The 18,003-nt window shown below is 37.3% G+C and overlaps 2 long non-coding RNA genes across 5 annotated transcripts; one reads left to right on the forward strand and one right to left on the reverse strand.

The window, feature by feature from the left end:
• The first annotated feature begins 17 nt into the window (after nucleotides 1-17).
• LOC149029185 (uncharacterized) lies at nucleotides 18-9,246 on the forward strand. Of its 3 annotated transcripts, XR_016170916.1 has the most exons (5): nucleotides 18-274; nucleotides 695-785; nucleotides 5,805-6,039; nucleotides 7,675-7,746; nucleotides 8,059-8,483. It is a non-coding gene; the product is annotated as an uncharacterized LOC149029185 (long non-coding RNA). The 3 variants fall into 3 exon arrangements; XR_016170917.1 differs by lacking the exons at nucleotides 18-274; nucleotides 8,059-8,483 and adding an exon at nucleotides 9,010-9,246 and having other exon boundaries at nucleotides 596-785; XR_016170915.1 differs by lacking the exon at nucleotides 18-274 and having other exon boundaries at nucleotides 596-785.
• Nucleotides 9,247-10,862: 1,616 nt separating this feature from the next.
• Nucleotides 10,863-16,633, reverse strand: LOC149029186 (uncharacterized). Of its 2 annotated transcripts, XR_016170914.1 has the most exons (5): nucleotides 15,870-16,633; nucleotides 14,986-15,089; nucleotides 12,828-14,313; nucleotides 12,499-12,734; nucleotides 10,863-11,285 (listed from the first exon to the last, which is right to left on the reverse strand). It is a non-coding gene; the product is annotated as an uncharacterized LOC149029186 (long non-coding RNA). The 2 variants fall into 2 exon arrangements; XR_016170913.1 differs by having other exon boundaries at nucleotides 12,499-14,313.
• Between the last annotated feature and the right edge of the window lie 1,370 nt (nucleotides 16,634-18,003).

The following is an 18,003-nucleotide window of genomic DNA, read 5'->3' on the forward strand; positions in this document are numbered from 1 at the left end:
AGAAGCCAAAGAGAAAATTGTGTGACTGTAGCCTGCACAAGATTGAGGCAAAAGACTCGGTTGATTGAATGGTTGTGATCACAAACTTTGGGGGAAACATTCCTGAAGTTGGGGGGGATTATCTCTCATGAACTTAAGACAAGGATTTGTCTTGCATCATTGGTCTTGGTGTTCCTGAGCTTTTGGGGAACCTACCTTATGAACTTCAGGCAAGGTGTTGGATGTGTCCTCATCTAGTATGTGAACCCCTACTGGAAAGGATTAGTCTCATTGGGTTAGTGCATATGCATACACAAATCCCATGCCAGTTATACATGCATGCGTTCACTCATTTACTAGTTCTTGAATCATTTTGATTACAATTGCATTTCTTTTTCAGTTTCTTCTACATGATCCTTGCATGGTTTCATCCAAGACATGTACCGATCAAGAATTTTTTTTCAGTTGTGGTTGCCTTTGGTTGGTGGCTCCTTTTTCCTCCTCTTTTCTGGTCATTGCCACTATTTGGCAGGACCTTGTACTTGGCTCCCGTTGTTCACTCCCTCCCCCCACCCCCACCCCCCACCCTCCCCCTTTTTCTTTTTTCCCCCTTCCTTTTGGTAATGAAATTATTTATTCATCCTAAAAAAATGTTGTTCATCACTATCGACATGTTACACTTGGGGGGCTAATCTCTTGCTTATTGTTGCTGTAGGCATACAAGGGGATCCATCATCCAAAGGATTTGAAAGAAGCTGATTTAGCTCGCAGACGGCTAATATTTGATGACTTTTTTTTATCTTCAGGTAATCTTCAATATGCAATATATTGATGTGTTTCTTCTTTGTGTTCTTGGTTATTAGGCCTCTCCTCTTATTACTTGTCCTCCCAGTCCCCCTCAACCCCAAAAGAAGGAGAAAAAGGTTATTCTATATTCGAAAAACCTAAGCTAACTAGCTAAGTGATGTAGCCTCGAATAAAGGTGTTGTGAATCGGGTTGACCCCCCCTTGGCCAAAACCCTGAAGTGGGCCCATCTAGGCCTAACCGAACCCTAAAGAGGGTATTTTGGTCAAAACCAGCCCTAAAAATTGCTTGGTTTTATTTTCAGAATTTTCTCTTTTTTTTTCTGAAGAGTTTCAGTCAGTTAGGAAGTCACGTTCGAGTTGAATAGGTTTGAATTTAGCATGTGTCAATTAGATTCTTTTGTTAATTAGGATTTTATTTCAGCATGGGTCAATTGTAGTCCATTAAATCTTTTATTATTTATTTGGTCAGTTGTGATTCAATGAAATGGGATCCTAATCCATAAATGAGTCCGACTTAGGTTTAGAGTCTTTTAGTAGACTATAAATAGCCTATTCTTCCTTTGTGAGTTTCTTAAGTTTGATTATTTGAACAAGAATATTGAAATTGAGAACCGTGGTTCCTGTGTGAGGGGGCCATGGCAAATTTTAAGTAAAGCTTTCTTCTTCAATGATCAGCAACTTTGTCTAGCATCTTTTTTCAGAAAATTCCAGCAAATATTCACAAGTTCCAAGCAAGTACAGCAAGCCCTAACCCATTCCCCTCTCTCTCTCTCTCTCCATCGCAGTTGATTCCCTTTCCTTTTCCTTCAATCCCAGCAAGCTCCAGCCCCTCTCTCACCTTCCCCCTACCCCCCCCTGGGACACCCAGCCCAAATCTGGCCGGAAACCCGATCTGTTCTGCGGAAGTAGGGTTTGTTTAATGTTGACTTTGAAGTTTGACCGTGATTTCAGTGTCACTATCTTTGAAAATGAGGAAGATGTCTTTGTGGGCCGTCTCAGGAGAAGATATGGTGTTTGACCCAAAACCCATAGATATTGATGATGGTGTTTCCTTATGGAAACCTTACTTGATTTGGTGTTGAACTATTTATTTGTGAAGAAGAACTTGGTTGGTGGACCTAAAGCTTAGTTGGACCTGGTTTGAAGACATCCCTCCATACTAGGTAAGTAGTATGATGTGTTGAAAGAAGCCCATCCAAAAATATTGAAGTTTAGCCTATTAAATCCCTATTTTTGAACAGTCGGCAATGGCATTTTGGTAAATATCTGTTTTGAAGGTTTTCAAAGCTTTATTTCCTTTAATTTCGTGGTAAACTATTCCCACCATGTTTCTAAACCTCTAGATAGTGTGGGATCGACCTTTGAACTTCCTCTTTGCAACCAATCAACCATCGGGTCGGTTGGCGGTTGGTGAAACCCAGAACTCTTGAACTCTTTGGCTATTTAAAAGGGGGAACTCCAGTGTTTCACTCTCAACTGTTTCTAAGCCTTGGGAGAACGTGGGAAGATCCCTATAACCTCTCCTTCGGCCAAGAAAGATCCTCAAGCATCTCTTCGATTTCTTCATCGGTTCTCTTCTAAAATGTTGGTATTCAATGCCTCTTCTTTAATTCTTTTAGCCCTAGAGTGAATTCCAATTCACTCTATGATCTTGAAGCCATATGGGAGATCCGAATTTGATTCCACCAAAGCTCTAATAATACTAATCCTACCATCTATATTGTGGGAAGGTCTCAAATACCAGACCTTCCTGGTCTCATGATTGATGAGTTGATCCTGTTTTCTTTGGAACAATTGGAACCCTTATTTTCTATTAATCAGGACCCTCCCCAAAACCTCTGATTGTAAACCTACCCTAAGGGTGAATCTTATTCTCTAGCTTTTGTGGATACATGGATTCGTTAGTAAATCCAATTGTATGATTTGAATTGTTTCCACTAATGAGAACCTATTTTCTCATTAGTAGACCCTCCTAATTCCACTTTATTTTGAAATACTAAGAGATGTCCTTATCTATCTGGTGTTTTATGAGAATTAATTATGGGTAACTCTCATGGAGGTAACAACTCTCATGAGAGGTAACATATATGAAACCCTATTGTCTTTTATTTGTTGAAACTTCCAACACTTCAGATTGTGCATTTTTGTTTCTTCCTTGGTGATATTTGTGTTTACCTAAACTTGATCACTATATTTTCTTCATGATCCATGTTTAACCTAATTAGGATTTCTAATTATTCTTCTTCGCTCTTGTTCTTTGAGATCGAAGAAGATGATCATCTGCAACCATCATTCCAGATCTCATTCATTCTTTGAGATCTAGATCATCATCATGATCTAACCCTAACTAATAGATTCGAAACCTTAACCCTAACCAATGATCTTTCGAAACCTCGAACCTTCCAGTGGAAACCTCATGGGTAATGTTTAACATAAACTAGATTTCCTATGATTCTGTTATTTTTGATAACAATCATTCCCTCTCTCCGTGATCATAACCTTTCATGAGCCATATGTTATGATGAAACCTAACCTCTTTTACAAACCTATTATGATTGATTTTGGACTAGATCTCCCCATTCTTCATTTGGGTTAGGTTGTACTTGGTCTTCAACCCATGAGCAAAGCACCTTATAGCAATATACTTGGGGCGGTTACTAGTCGTTGATTAAACAAGCGACGCCAAGCGAGTTCCGAAAATGCCATCCCCGCTGTATAAATACATCCGCCATTAACGATTATTATGTTGGGATTGCTATTTTCATAGGCAGGAATCGGATTAGGTCAAGGCGTTAATGATATGAAACCTTTCTTCTATTCTTGGTGATTCTATTAAGGTAATGAATCTCATCTTATTCTCTTTTTAACCTCGATTGATATGAACCCATCCCCATTTTGTTAGTGGTTACCCAATTGATTTGTGTATCTCTTTTCAATATTCTTGATGAGATCCGTCAAACGAATCCGCATTTGTTTAATGGATGGATCCCATCAAGGAATATTTGGTAATAAATCTTGTTAATTCTAGGGTTTCTGTACCCCTTGTTGTAGACTTATTAAGCTTGAATTTGGACTAAGATCATCCCAAACGATTGAAATCGATGATAAAAAGTCCGATTTTGAGTTGAAACTGAAAATGAGGTAACAAGAACCGCCACAAGCAACGCGTTTCAAGAACGTGTAGGTTTGATTTTGAATTGTTTGACTGACTCTTATACACTTGTAACCATGCCTAGGTGTTCTCGCTTCAAATAAAAGTCTTATAATAGTTTTGGATTCAAGTTAGAGGACTCTACTAAATTACAGTAAGGACATGATTCTTATTTATATGCAATTACATATACATGATGATTCGTGTCTATTTACTATTCTTTGATCATGAACTGCGAATTGTATAAAGTATGTGAATCTTATTGTACACTTGCGTTGTGGTATTCTCGATGTACTTCATCTTTCATGATATTGCACAACTGCTCATGTATGATAAAGAGTGTTGTAGTGTGATTGTGATGAAGGGTATTCATTGGATATCTTGGCGGGATATCGAAGCGTGGAATGGGACACATGCTGCGATGTCTCCAGATATCATGATTACTTGATGACATACTAGGAGTCTAGAATTGCAGGCTAGGTACCCCACATGCTATTACCCTTCGCGGGAATGAAGCCGGTGACCCGTGACAATGGTGACGTGACTATGTTTCATCCAACAGCAACCATCCTCGAGACTCGTGGTCCACTATTGGTCATGTAATGGTAGGGTTGCATATGTTAGGGTTGGCTCATGGACTCCTAGAACGGACCGGTGTGTAGGAGTCATGAGAGCATCCGCCCAATAATATGTGGATACCATAGGGTTAAGGAGTGGAGTCCAACAGAGGTAGCACGTGAGGATTCTTACTCCTAGGTTCGAAGGATACGAACCGAGTTGGTTTGCCATAGGGAAGTATCTGGACTTCATATAGTATGTTACCAATGACCTTGCATTGATTAGAAACCCGACAGCGCCAGATCATTCCAATGGTCGTGGTAGAGAGAGTTGATAACCCCACCATGGAGAGCGTGTGATTACCTTGCCCAGATCCTACAGAGGTAACCACCCGATGAGTGATGAGACTTACCCAGAGGAGGCTGGTGTATATCTTAAAGCATTCACATAGAGACTTGCATAGTTAGATCTTAGTAGCATTCATATTTCGCATATATCCATATCATTTCATATGTGCATTCGTGATTGTATTGACAATATATGAGAATTGCTGTTCCTACGAGTTCGTTGAACTATTCCTCAGTATGTATTATATAAACGACAATGGTTCACAACATCAAGTTGGAGATGATTCGATGAAAGAGCCCAAGCCATTCAAAGAAAATACATGAACTTGCAACATAAGCCTCCCAAGATGAAGACTATTTAGTTACTTATTGCTGTGAACTCGATATTACTGATTCTGATTTCCTCTTTGTCGCGATTTTTATTGAGTATTTGACTCGAACCTATTGATTATTGTATTATTCTCTCTTGATTCATGTATTTGTATTTATTATTATTGATAGACTAAAACCATGGATCCGGACATCCACCCACTTCGGGCGGGAACCGGGCGCGGGCGGGGTGTGACACCCCCCCCCCAACCAAAAGAAAAAGAAAAAGACCCTCCCCGCCCCTCCCCTGTTCTGTGCAAGCACCCCCACCCCATTCCCGTGCTGCCACACCTTGGCAGCAACCTCCCTAGGACCCTATCCTGGGGCCTTAGTTCTTCTTTTCGGTCTTCTTCTTAAAGATCTTGTTCTCTTGTGTTCTTTTCTTTAATATATTTATTTATTCATCTAAAAAAAGTATTTCATGATGGAAATGAGGCAATAGGGAATGTACTGATTATATTTTAGAGATTTTGGTGGTATCTCTGTTTGTGCTAAACCTCATGGTGTTATACAGTTGATGTAATTACGATTTTATGTTTCGGATTCATGTACTTTTATCTCTTGTAACCTTTCATATTAATTCTTGTTTTCAGTTGGGAAGACTCTTTCAAATGCTTGATGCACTTGGTACACGGATAGAGAAAGATGGTTTGTTGGCTAAGTACCGGGGAAATGAATCAGATGTTCTTCGTGTGGAAGAATGGTCCAGTCTCACAAAGATACTGTTAAAAACACATCCATATTCCCTTACTCCTAGCCAGTTAAATGCAGCTTCAGAAATTATTTGGGATCTCAAACAGCCAGGTCCCAATGTACCGGCTTCTGCAGGTTGTACATTTTCTGCAACATTTTATTTGATTTCTTCCCATTCCCCTCAAATGAACCTTTGCCTCTCTCCACATTCACAACCCCCCCCCCCCAAAAAAAAATAAAAATAATAATAAAATTAGAAAAAAAAAAACTGAAGGAAAAAAGAAAAGAAAAACAGAAAAAGGATTTAACTAATCAAGTAACCTATATTAATAATTGAGGCATGAATAGTTTATACTTACCACCATACCTTGATTATTTCTTGAATCATGATATACTAGTGAGCCCCCACGTGGAAAAACCTTAGTTTTTTTTTTTTTAATTTTAATTATTTTGTTTATCTATTAACCATCTCCACTGATTACGTAACTATGTATTCATCAGGTATTCACATGACTGCATGTTACTTTTAGTTCTATACAGCCTCAGAAAATTGGTTTAGCTAGAAAATAATCTGGTAAAGTTACCCAGAGATTTGGATATAAAATATCAGTATCTCCCATCAAAGACTAAAGCTGTGAAATACTCCTTTATTGGTTATTCAAATCAAGTATCCCTGAGTTGACTTGTCCCCTGTCAATCTCAGATTTTTTTTGCAATTATTTCAATTTGAATCTTGAAACTATTGTGTTTTTGAATGGCTGATGTTACTTGCGTTTTCATAGGACTTCTTGTCACAAAAATTCTCAATTTTTCCATTATATCTAGCATACAACTGGAGGATTCAGAAATCAACAAGTTTCTTTCTTTTGACCATGTTCATTTTGGTGAGAAGGGGCATTTATTATGGAGCAATGTGTTGGAGCGGGAGAAAAAGAAAACTTCAGCACTCTTTTTGATAGGAGAATAAGTTGCTGAGGATTTTATTAGATGCTGCATCTCATTGTTTATGTTGGAAGGATTCAGACCTTTGGTCATGGTAGGGAGGATGACGAGGTGGTGAAACTTGATGAGGAGATCCCATGAACTATCATTTTAGGTACTTTGGCTCAACCACAAATAAAAAAGGTGATATAGCGGATGATGTTTCCCAAAAAATTAAAATGGGATGGATAAAGTGGAGAGGTTTGTCCGGGGCTTGTGTGATCGACGTATTCCTTTAAAGCTCAAAAGAAAATTCTATAAAACCATCGTACAACCAGCTATGTGTATGATGCAAAGTGTTGGACTGTTATGAAGCATCATATAGAAAAACTTAGTGTAGCAGAAATAAAGATTCTAAGATGGATGACTGACAAAACTAGGAAGAATAAGATAATGAATGATCATATTAGAGCTGGTGAGGGAGTAGCTTCGATAAATGATAAGCTACAAGAAAGTCGTTTCAGGGGGCATGATCACGTTCAACAGAGGCCTTAGATGTCCTGTATGAAGTAACGATTTAATTCAGATTGAAGGAATTAGAAGAACTAAGGGCAGACCTAAAATAATCTTAAGGAAAGTGATGAGAAAGGATATGCATAGCTTAGGCCTTGTATCTTGTATGACCTCAAATAGAATTGATTGGAAGGCTAAAATCCATGTCACCAACACTATTTAATTGGGACAAGGCTTGTTGCATTGAGTTGGTGTTGTTTATTAGAAATATAATGTATTGTTAATCATTTGAGCCACTAATTTTTTTTTTCAAAATGGAAATAAATTCCTTATTAGGGTGATGTTGGGTGTGGCAAGACGGTGGTTGCTTTTTTGGCTTGTATGGAGGTCATTGGCTCAGGTTATCAGGTCAGTCACCGTCAGACCTTTTTCCAAACTGTTTCTGGCTCTCTTCCCTCTCTTCTCTCAGTCCAGTAGGTTTTTGTTTAATAGCATTTCTTTCTAGAATTGCTGACTCTCTCAAATCATATTCTATCCATTAGGTCAGATTCACTTGTCTAATGGTTATAACTCACTGTAAGCAGCTTTCATGGTCCCAACTGAACTTCTATTTCTGCTATAAGTTTACTATTATTTCACAGTTTCTGACACTGACTTGGCAAATTTCTATTTTCTGTCCAAGGCTAGATCAGCTGATCTAAAAGTTGGATTTTGTTCCAGATTTGGAAGACTGTTCCTTGCACCAGTGGGTTACTCGACCAGAGTTTTGAACCAATCCAACTAGTTACAACTGCTAATCTTAAAAGCTTGTGCCTTAGCAATGTATTTCAACACAACACCTCCAAGTGCTGGGCGATATACAGGCAGCTTTACATGTGGTAACAAAGGGGGGCATGACAACAAACAACATGAACCCCTGACAATTACAAGTTAGAAAGGATCAAATATGCGGCCTCCTGGCTCTGGTCCACCTTGCCCAAAAGTTAGAGCTGTTTAGTAGGGCACAAACATTAACATTCTAACACATATTATGACTCAGATTTGGGAGACTAAATTCTCCAGTTCTGGTTCCGTGAGCCATATGATTCTGTTCATTGCTGTGATGTCTATTTCACTCTTATGTATTCCACATAATTCTCAAGACTCCCCCGTAAGCCTGATCCAAGTTTGAGACTTCCTAGTCCTACTAGAGTTTTTGTTTTACCTATGCTGCAGTGACATTCCCTTGGTTTAGCTTAGATGTTTACCTTTAACTTTTTTTTCCAGGGTTTGGAGGCTTTAACTGTTGTGAAACCTAGTTCTAGAAAATCTGTGATGTCTATTCTGAATATTATATCACATACAGGTTTTGTTTTTGTAATATAATATTTTATATCAGAGGTATCTGAGATTCATCATATTCTGGTAAACGTAATGTTATTGGTTTTTATATTATTTTATTGTTTTATTGAGTTTTTCTTCAGTACTATGGGAAAAAAGCTGGTTTTTTCTCTATAATGTAAAATTTTGATATCAGCAAATTGGATGGATATTCATGACTGCAAATGAACCAATGCAGTTATGCCTCATTTCTTCAGTGGCTGTACTTTTTTGTACCATTGCACTATGCATATTGGATCGATGACATTTACTTCTCAGTGCATAACAAAACGTCGGATTCTTTCCCCTCAGGTTTGTTTTGAGTGCTCAGAGTCTTGTTGAGAGGGAAAAGAAAGTGCCTTCACTTGGAGTAAGTTGGAGGAGAAGTGATGATATGGAGTTGATATTATCTATGGTGAAGAAGCTCACTGGAGAGCAAGTATAAAAATGAAAATTGTAAAGTAGGGATAAAGCAGAGCTTTCCTGTTAAATAGTGTACTTCATATGTAAAATTGAATTTGGATTGATGGAATTGGATCTTCATTTGTAAAATTGAATTTGGCTTTTTGGAACCAATTTTTTTTTTTAACTAAAAAAATTATCCCGGCGTTTTTCAAACATCGGCATAGGTAACATATGACGCCGTTTATTAAAAACACCAGGATAAGTAGCATATAATGGCATTTATTAAAAATGATGGTAATAAAGTTAAACTCTTATGTCTACTACGGCATTTCCAAAACGCCGCAAAAAAAAAACTGTGATCAGTTTCAAATGGTAATAAAATTAAACTCTTATGTTCCGTTTCAAATGGAATGGTTCCTTTTGATCAGTCCGTTTCAACACTGTGATCGGTCGATGAACAAAACCATTCCATTTCAACACTGTGATCAGTCTAGTGAAACGGAATGGTTTTGTTCATCAGACTGATCACAGTGTTGAAACGGACTGATCAAAAGGAACCATTCTGTTTCACTAGACTGATCACAGTGTTGAAACGGAATGGTTCCGTTCATCAGACTGATCACAGTGTTTAAACGGACTGATCAAAAGGAACCATTCCGTTTCACTAGACTGATCACAGTGTTGAAACGGAATGGTTCTGTTTAAAAAGGAACCATTTCGTTTCATCAGACTGATCACAGTGTTGAAACGGAATGGTTCCGTTCATCAGACTGATCACAGTGTTGAAACGGACTGATCAAAAGGAACCATTCCGTTTCACTAGACTGATCACAGTGTTGAAACGGAATGGTTCCGTTTAAAAAGAAACCATTTAGTTTCATTAGACTGATCACAGTGTTCAAACGGAATGGTTCCGTTCATTAGACTGATCACAGTGTTGAAACGGACTGATCAAAAAGAACCATTCCATTTGAAACGGAATGGTTCCTTTTGAAACGGAACTAGTTTGTTTCATCAGACTGATCACAGTGTTGAAACGGAATTATTCCGTTTAAAAAGGAACCATTCCGTTTCATTAGACTGATCACAGTGTTGAAACGGAATGGTTCTGTTCATCAAACTGATCACAGTGTTGAAACGGACTGATCAAAAGGAATCATTCCGTTTCACTAGACTGATCACAGTGTTGAAACAGAATTATTCCGTCTAAAAAAGAACCATTCCATTTCATCAGACTGATCACAGTGTTGAAACGGAATGGTTCCGTTTAAAAAGGAACCATTTCGTTTCATCAGACTGATCACGGTGTTGAAATGGAAAGGTTATGTTTAAAAATGAACCATTCCGTTTTAGCATATTCATGACCCATTTGAACGGAATGTTGGCATTTACAAAACGCCGGTATAAGTTTTTTTTTAATTAAAAAAAATTTTGGTTTCCGAAAAGCCAAATTCAATTTTGGTGAATTTTCTATTTCGATAGTATTTGAACCAGCCAAATTTCGACAAAATGTTTTACCGTGATGTACCTGATAAAAGAGAAATCTCTTAGATTCAGTGGAAGAGTTGAGTATTTAAAAATTGAAAAATCTGAAGATTGTCATCTCAGCCAATCTAGATTCAGGAAGCTCCTTCATATCCAATACACACAACAAATGTGATCTTGACATCCCAAAGAAGTAAAGTGAAAAATTGAGAGTCTGTAACACTTATAAGCTTTCACTGGAAAATGCAACAAAGAATGAAGAACCATAACCTGAACATTTAGATGGATTATAATCTGAGAGTTTTAACAAACTGAACTGCTTGTTAATCATTAACTCTTGAACTTGTGGTTAGGATAACAAGATTTTGTGAGTGTCAATCAATGCACCACAAGCAAAGAATGAAAAACCAAAGGTAGTCCTTGGGGCATTTTACTCTTCCATTAATGAACAATTCCTCTAGAAAATAAATTTCACCAAAGTTGCAGGTCAATCCAAATGCAGAACTGCCTTAGCACTTCTTTTTTCTCTTCCTCCAAGCTGAGCACCTTATTCTCCTGAGTCTGTCTCCCTACAACTTCTTGACTTTGTCCTGCAACCTGCAATTCCAACGGGATTTTCTGGGAGTGTGAGGACTCCAACTCCTGCATAACCTTAACCAGTGCTGTCAAAGCCATAGTTCGAGCTGACTCTTCATTCCCTGTTTAATGAAACATATGCCTGAGTTTAATGAAAATAAAAATGACTCTGAAACGGCATTACTTAACAAAATTACAGAGATATGAGAGACATTTCACTAATTTGTTCTGGCCATGTAAGAAATAAAATGAGCTTATAATATTCTCCAATCCAAAACTTTCCCTTCCCTGCATTTCCCTGTGTTAAATTGGCGTCAACAGCTATCTTATATTTGTTGCCATGTCTAAGGGATGCAAGGCAACACCAACAGGGTACCTGCTGCCCAGGTACTGCATACACAACTATAAACTGAACTACCACCTCTATTTTTCCATTCCTGAATTAGTTACAGATAATCAAAAACTGGTTTTGTGCTTCTAAAACAAATATCCATTTCGAAATAGCTCAGGGCACTGCTGGAGTCATTGTCTTAGATATTCTTTCAAAGCACAGTTGTTAAATTCTCTTTTACTTCCCTTGATTTAAAGGGTTTTACATATAGTCCTAAGTCTATATTCTATTCTTAGAATGGCAAACCATTTTTTATCTTTACCATAGAATTAAGCAACGACTGTATAGCCTGTTGCATGCTTCCAGGCAATTGAACCGTGGTGGTTAGTTGGTGTCCAGCTCAGCCCATACTTCACATATGTTAGTTCAGATCTTGACTTTATTTGAGTCTTTCAACAGATTAGATTCTTTCTTTCCTTAACAGACTGAAACTACACTCTAGCAATACAACAACAAAGAGGATTGTAATAAAGATTTTACAAGTATACTTTCCAAGAGTCTTTGATTGGAATAAAGTTGATGTAAAAGTTACATGAAAAAATATCATTCAGAAAGGAGGAAAAGAACCAACACAGGGAACACAGAACTTTGCATTGCATCCTAGCACATAGAAATTTTTAATGTAAAATATTTTAATTTTATTTCATTTATGGCCAATTTCACTTGCTGGCTTTGTTTCATTCACTTTTCCTTTTTCGCTGTAACAACTAGCATTTTGTTCTACTTTCATTATATACAAAGCAGAACCTAAAAGTTACTTAAACTACTTTGGGGTTGGAATTTTTGGTACCGGTGGGTAACGTACACCAACCATGACCATATGACTTCTCCAACTTATGTTGGGTGAACCTTAAGTATTTTATATAAGTGAAGTTGCATAACAGCAACCAAGGGTTTTTCAAAGCATACCCACATACACAGGAACTTAGGATTTATTGCCCTACCCATTTGTCGACTTAATCCTTCGCAAGTTTCCTGTTTGATGTGGTCTCCTCATCTGACCTAGACAAGAACATAATGACTAGTGTGGAAGAAAAAAAAAAGAACAAGAAGATTAACTACTCATGTTTCCCATTGCAAGAATAGCAAGCCTGTAAATTTGTAAAATGCACCACACCTTCCCTAGACCACTTTTCTTGAGCTGCTCCCTCCTATCATACTGTTCTAAATCAATTGGAAACTGCACAACAGCACAGAATTTTATTTGAATGACCAAGCTTGTGCGCAAACTCATAGCGATCAGTAAACACAAATGACAATAAAGTTAACCTACATCAGTCAATATTTTCAGAATTGCAGATCGAATATTTATGGTAGGTAAGCTTCCATCGGGGAGAGGCTCAAGCCTCAATTTAAACTATAGAACCAACCTGGAACCATTTCAATTAAGCAGGATCAAACCCACAATTAATTGGATTCCCAAAGAGCCAAAATATTATTTTAAACCAGATTTTGTATAATGAACACACATAATACAAAGTCAAGCCTCATGATTAATATAAACCTTATTTAGATCATCCTTATCTGACTCATAGTCTTTGTACCCGTCTTGAGAGAATACTGCTGTATAAGGAAAGAGAGCCATGGAATCTTGTTCCATACCTTAATACATAACCAACTGAATCCAGTTGTCTCTTTTCTACTCTGTTCTTTCCATACATGATGATATGTTTTACGAATTACTTGGAGTCCTAGAGCTTTGGCCTTACTTCTCAGCCAGGGAAGAGCAGAAACAAATGAAAAGCCAGTAATCAAATGAGTATTCAAATCCGAATCTATTATGAAAATCAAAGATGGAAGAAACTAAAGGTAAGCAGAACTTGCATAACATGAAAAGAGGAAGTTGTTGCAAAACACTTTTAACTTCTGTCCTCAACACCACTGAAGTGTAAAATGAAGAAATTAAGATGCAGTTGAGGCTGCCCATCAACTAACCAACTTGCATTGGGGTTTCATTGGAGAAGTCTCAGTTAAACAAACAGTTAACAGGTCATTCACTGATAAAAGACTCTAATCTGTATCCCAGATCACACAAAAGAAAAACATACATTGCAAAAATGGAGAATCAATTCATTAAACAGGATAAGAAAAATTAACCAAACACTTTAGCCCTACAGATACATGGCAAAAACATAGGCAATACCAAAACCAAGTTAGAAAGCCAACATTCCTTAACAGAACATCAAGGTTCACTACCAGAAAGCAATATAGAAAAGTCTATCAATCAACAAAAGAGAGAAAAAGTCTTCACAAGTCTTATAGATTTGATTGTCATCAAGGTTCAGATTTCGACATACCTGCACTAGGTTATTCTTTGTAGGAAAAAGTACAGCTTCTAATCTTCAACCATATATACTGCATATCAGAAGGAACATAACTAAATTTTCCGAATGAATGACGCCAGTGAAAAGGTCTCAACCTCCTGTTTACACTAAAAAGTTTACACCTTGACCTTCAATGAAAAGGAATATAAGTCGACGAAGATTTACCCTTCTAACCTTAATCTGGATCATTAGTTTGCATGCTGTTACATGCCTCATGAGTTCACCAAGGCACAGAGAAAATAGAGGAATTTTGAAAATGGTCTGAAAGAGATTGCTCCCAAAACTGTCATCATCAAGTTCACCTTTGAGTCACACAAAATCATTCAGCATTTGAGATTTGGCACCAGATGTGTAGTAAGAGTAAAACCATCGATCGAACAGGGTGAGCATTAGGTGTGTAGCATTGAATTCCCTGGCATCTTGAACTTCAAATCCCTAATTAGAAGAACCAACTGTTCAGGAAAAGACTGTAGAGAAATAAAGAAAGAACCCAACAAACAAAGTAATTAATCAATGGAGATGGGAAGCAATATACCAACACATGGAAGGGAACCAATTGTTTGCTTGACAGGAAAGAAAGGCATCAAAAATGCATTTGTGCATGTTGCATGAATATCAACGATGTAAAAACACCACCGACACAACGAGAATGTCTTGTTCTAGGTGCTTGGGCGAGGAGCGGTAAGTGAAGATTGTTAAGGAAGTCAAAAAGAAAATGCAAGTGGTTGATTGACAAACTATTCTGGTTAGCACAGGTTCTTATTGTTCCTAAAGCTCTAGACCTCGAAGACAAATATGCCTTTGGTCAGTGTCTAATCTTCAGCTCTGCTAATATCCCACTGTCTAGCCTCTTCACTGATTGGTGAGAGTTAATCCAAGAATCTCTAATTTGTCAAGGTCACCCCGAAAGCAAATAAATCAGAAATTTCTCTTTGAAAATTGAAGAGGCAACAAATAGTCATTGAAACCTCAAACATATAACAACTTAAATTACAATAATCTACAAGGGCACAGAATTAAGGATATTGTATCAACTCATATTCGAAAGATAATAAATCCAAACACATCATGACATGTCATTAAACAAAACAAGTTGGAACCACTCACCTGGCAAGCCTAGCATACTCTTCATAATTTTCAAGTAACATCTTGCCAGCCTGTTCATTCAAAGCTGATTCTGGAAATGGCTCAATCAATAAACACCTGACAACCTGTAACAATAAAGATAAACCACCATCAGAAAAATACCAGATGGGATTTTGAAATGAACTAGGCCCTGTAAATGCTGACTTAGAGAAATCTTAAATGAATCATTGCAGCCAAAACACAATAGTCCAAATTTAACTTTAATAATGGAATTCCAGATTGAAGCTTTACTTACCAAACAGGGATTTTGGGTTGTTGGAAATCCAGGAGGAGTTTCATATGCCCCAAATGCATAAGCAATTAAGATCATTCAGATTGAACAATTAGAAAAGGACAAAATTCACACCTAATATATAATATATGCCAAAAGATATTAAAAATACTCAAATTTCCAAAGATATTTCACTTAATCCTTACGAAATTAATGTATAGATTATATCCAGCACTAATTCTCTTACTAGAAAACACTCAGCCCTATCATCTTGGATCTGTCACCGAATATGAATCAAGAGAAGAACATGAGGGGAAAAAGGAAAAAGAATTATTTAAAATAAAAATTTATATTTATTCATGGTGAGCAGACTCATAGAACAAGATAAGATACCTTTGACAGCCACGGATTTTCAACTGGGAACTGTAAGACGCGTCCCTAATTAAACAATAAAACGAACAATCGATCTAAACTCAAGGCCAAGAAGCTAGCAAATAGCATATATATATAGAGAGAGAGAGAGAGAGTAAAAATGTATATCAACAAATTGCAATCACAGATTTCTGGTAATTCTGCCACTTCCTTACTTCGAACAGAGAGTAAAATAGACGAAAAGAGAAAATGAATTCCATACCTTAACAGACTAGTAGATCTTCTCTCCTCCATATACTTGGTCGGGCTTCCACCCCGATCTCTTTGTAATCAGATAAACAAAAACCATAAGGAGAAGAGAGATATGACCAAACGAAAGCAAACTATCTTCTAATTCAGCGATCAAGAGATTCGAGCAAACTAAAACTATCTTTTGATCGACCAAACGAAAGCCTCTGAACAAGTTCAGTGATCCAACCACTGATTTAAACCTCGAGAGAGATTGCAAGCTGGTATGCGAGAGAGAGCTAGGGATTGGGCAAGAGAATTAGGCGCAGGTTTTTCGTTTTTTCCCAAAGTGAAATGTAGCGCGGGCAATGGAGATGTAGGGATTGGGTAAAGCTGGGAAGGGCAACAAGAAGGAGAAGAAAAGCAGCAAGTGACGAAGCTTGAGAGTGAAGAAATGGGTTCCTTAGCTACCGAATTAGTAAAGCTTGGAGATTCTAAAACTATGAACATGCAAGTTCGCCTTCGTCAAGCTGCAAGCCCCAAGTTCGTCTTCGTCTTCATCTTCTCCCTCTGCAAGTTCGTCCGAAATTTCTCCTCTGCAAGTTTGTGTTTAGAGTTGTTAGGCTTTTGATTTTGAAATGAAACAGAAGCTTCTCCAAGATGCCAAGATGCGATCAATGAAGCGAGTTCATCCTCAAGATGAGCAACTGATTTCGATCAACGGAAGCGAGTTCGTTCTCAAGAGGGCTTGCTGTTCTTCTCCAGATTTTCAGAGCTCCAAATCGTAAAATGAGTTGGGCGAGGTGAAAGCCATGGGTTTTGGGTATTTTCAAAACATTTTGAAAAGCAAAATTGAACCGCTGGTTTTGGTTTTTGAATTCGTATATACGTGTTTTGTATTTTGTGTTTTTAAAACGTATTAACCAAATTTGTATGAAATACTAATACTTCAGTTACATAAACCACTCGAACCGCCCAACTCGAACCGCTGGTTTGTCATTGGACCGAACTGTCAGCAAAAAGTAAGCATTAAAAGTGGGTTTATATTTTTTTAATAGAAGGATGCAGCCAGCCGTCCGATCTAATTGGACAGCCGGCTTGACGGTCCTGCGCATTAATTACGCAGGACCTCAGCAAAATTGGTATCCCTCCGATTGATCCCTAATTTGCTACCAAAAAAAGAAAAATTTGATCCGGTTCTTTAGAATACTTCCACGTGTAGTCAGGCCAGGAGCACGCGTGACCAACTTGTGGACCCCACCATAAAGTGTTATACATGTTTGACCAAGGTTTTTTTTTTTTTTCTTTCTTTATTTATTATTATTTTTTTCTTTCTTTATTTCATTTTTTTAAGGTCGCAATGTTTGACCAAGTTCATGTACTAGAGTAGTGAAGGATGATCATATCTTTTACCCAAAATATAAAAAGCAAATGATCATGAAACATACCTTCAATTTTCTTTTTCTGTTTTTTCTTTTTTTCTTTTCTGGGTTAACAACCAATTCCTTCACTTTTATAAAGAATTGGAAACATCCTTGGAATTTTAGAAATTCATTTATATTGATGGGCATAAATAAGTTTTAGAAAAAAAATTGAAAAATTGCAATACTTGGATCCAAATGACTTTGGTTAAAAGTTTATATATTATGGTCTTTATATGGAGGTTGTAACTAAGGTTTAAAGTATCGGTATTGAGTATCGTATTGGTCAAATATTTTAAGAGACGCATCATATTGGCCAATATATTTCAGTATAATCTAATATGTGTCATTTAAGAAGAAAAAAGGGAGAAGTATCAATGTGTAGCGTATCGATTGTATTCAATATGATTATGGATCGGCTAGTATCACATTGCCTTGTGGGATATTTTAAATCTTGGGTGTAACATGGTGACCTTCTTACACCCCCATAGCACAAGGGTCTGTGACAAGTTATTAGCTTGTTTACAAATGAAACATTATCTTTTGAAACCCAACCAATTTTCTACATCATTTTAAGAGTTCAGATTGTCTGCCTTGACGAGAAGCACTCTGTGCTCCCCTGACGGCTATTGACCATAAATTATAGGCGGCCACAACATTAAGTGATAGAATTTAGCCCATAAATTATAGGGGGCCACAACATTAAGTGATAGAATTTATTTTATTTTTAAATGTTTGATTACTTTG

Source organism: Hakea prostrata, chromosome 1, assembly GCF_041222555.1.
Source record: "Hakea prostrata isolate BN-2017 chromosome 1, UWA_Hpros_2, whole genome shotgun sequence".
NCBI lineage: Eukaryota > Viridiplantae > Streptophyta > Magnoliopsida > Proteales > Proteaceae > Hakea > Hakea prostrata.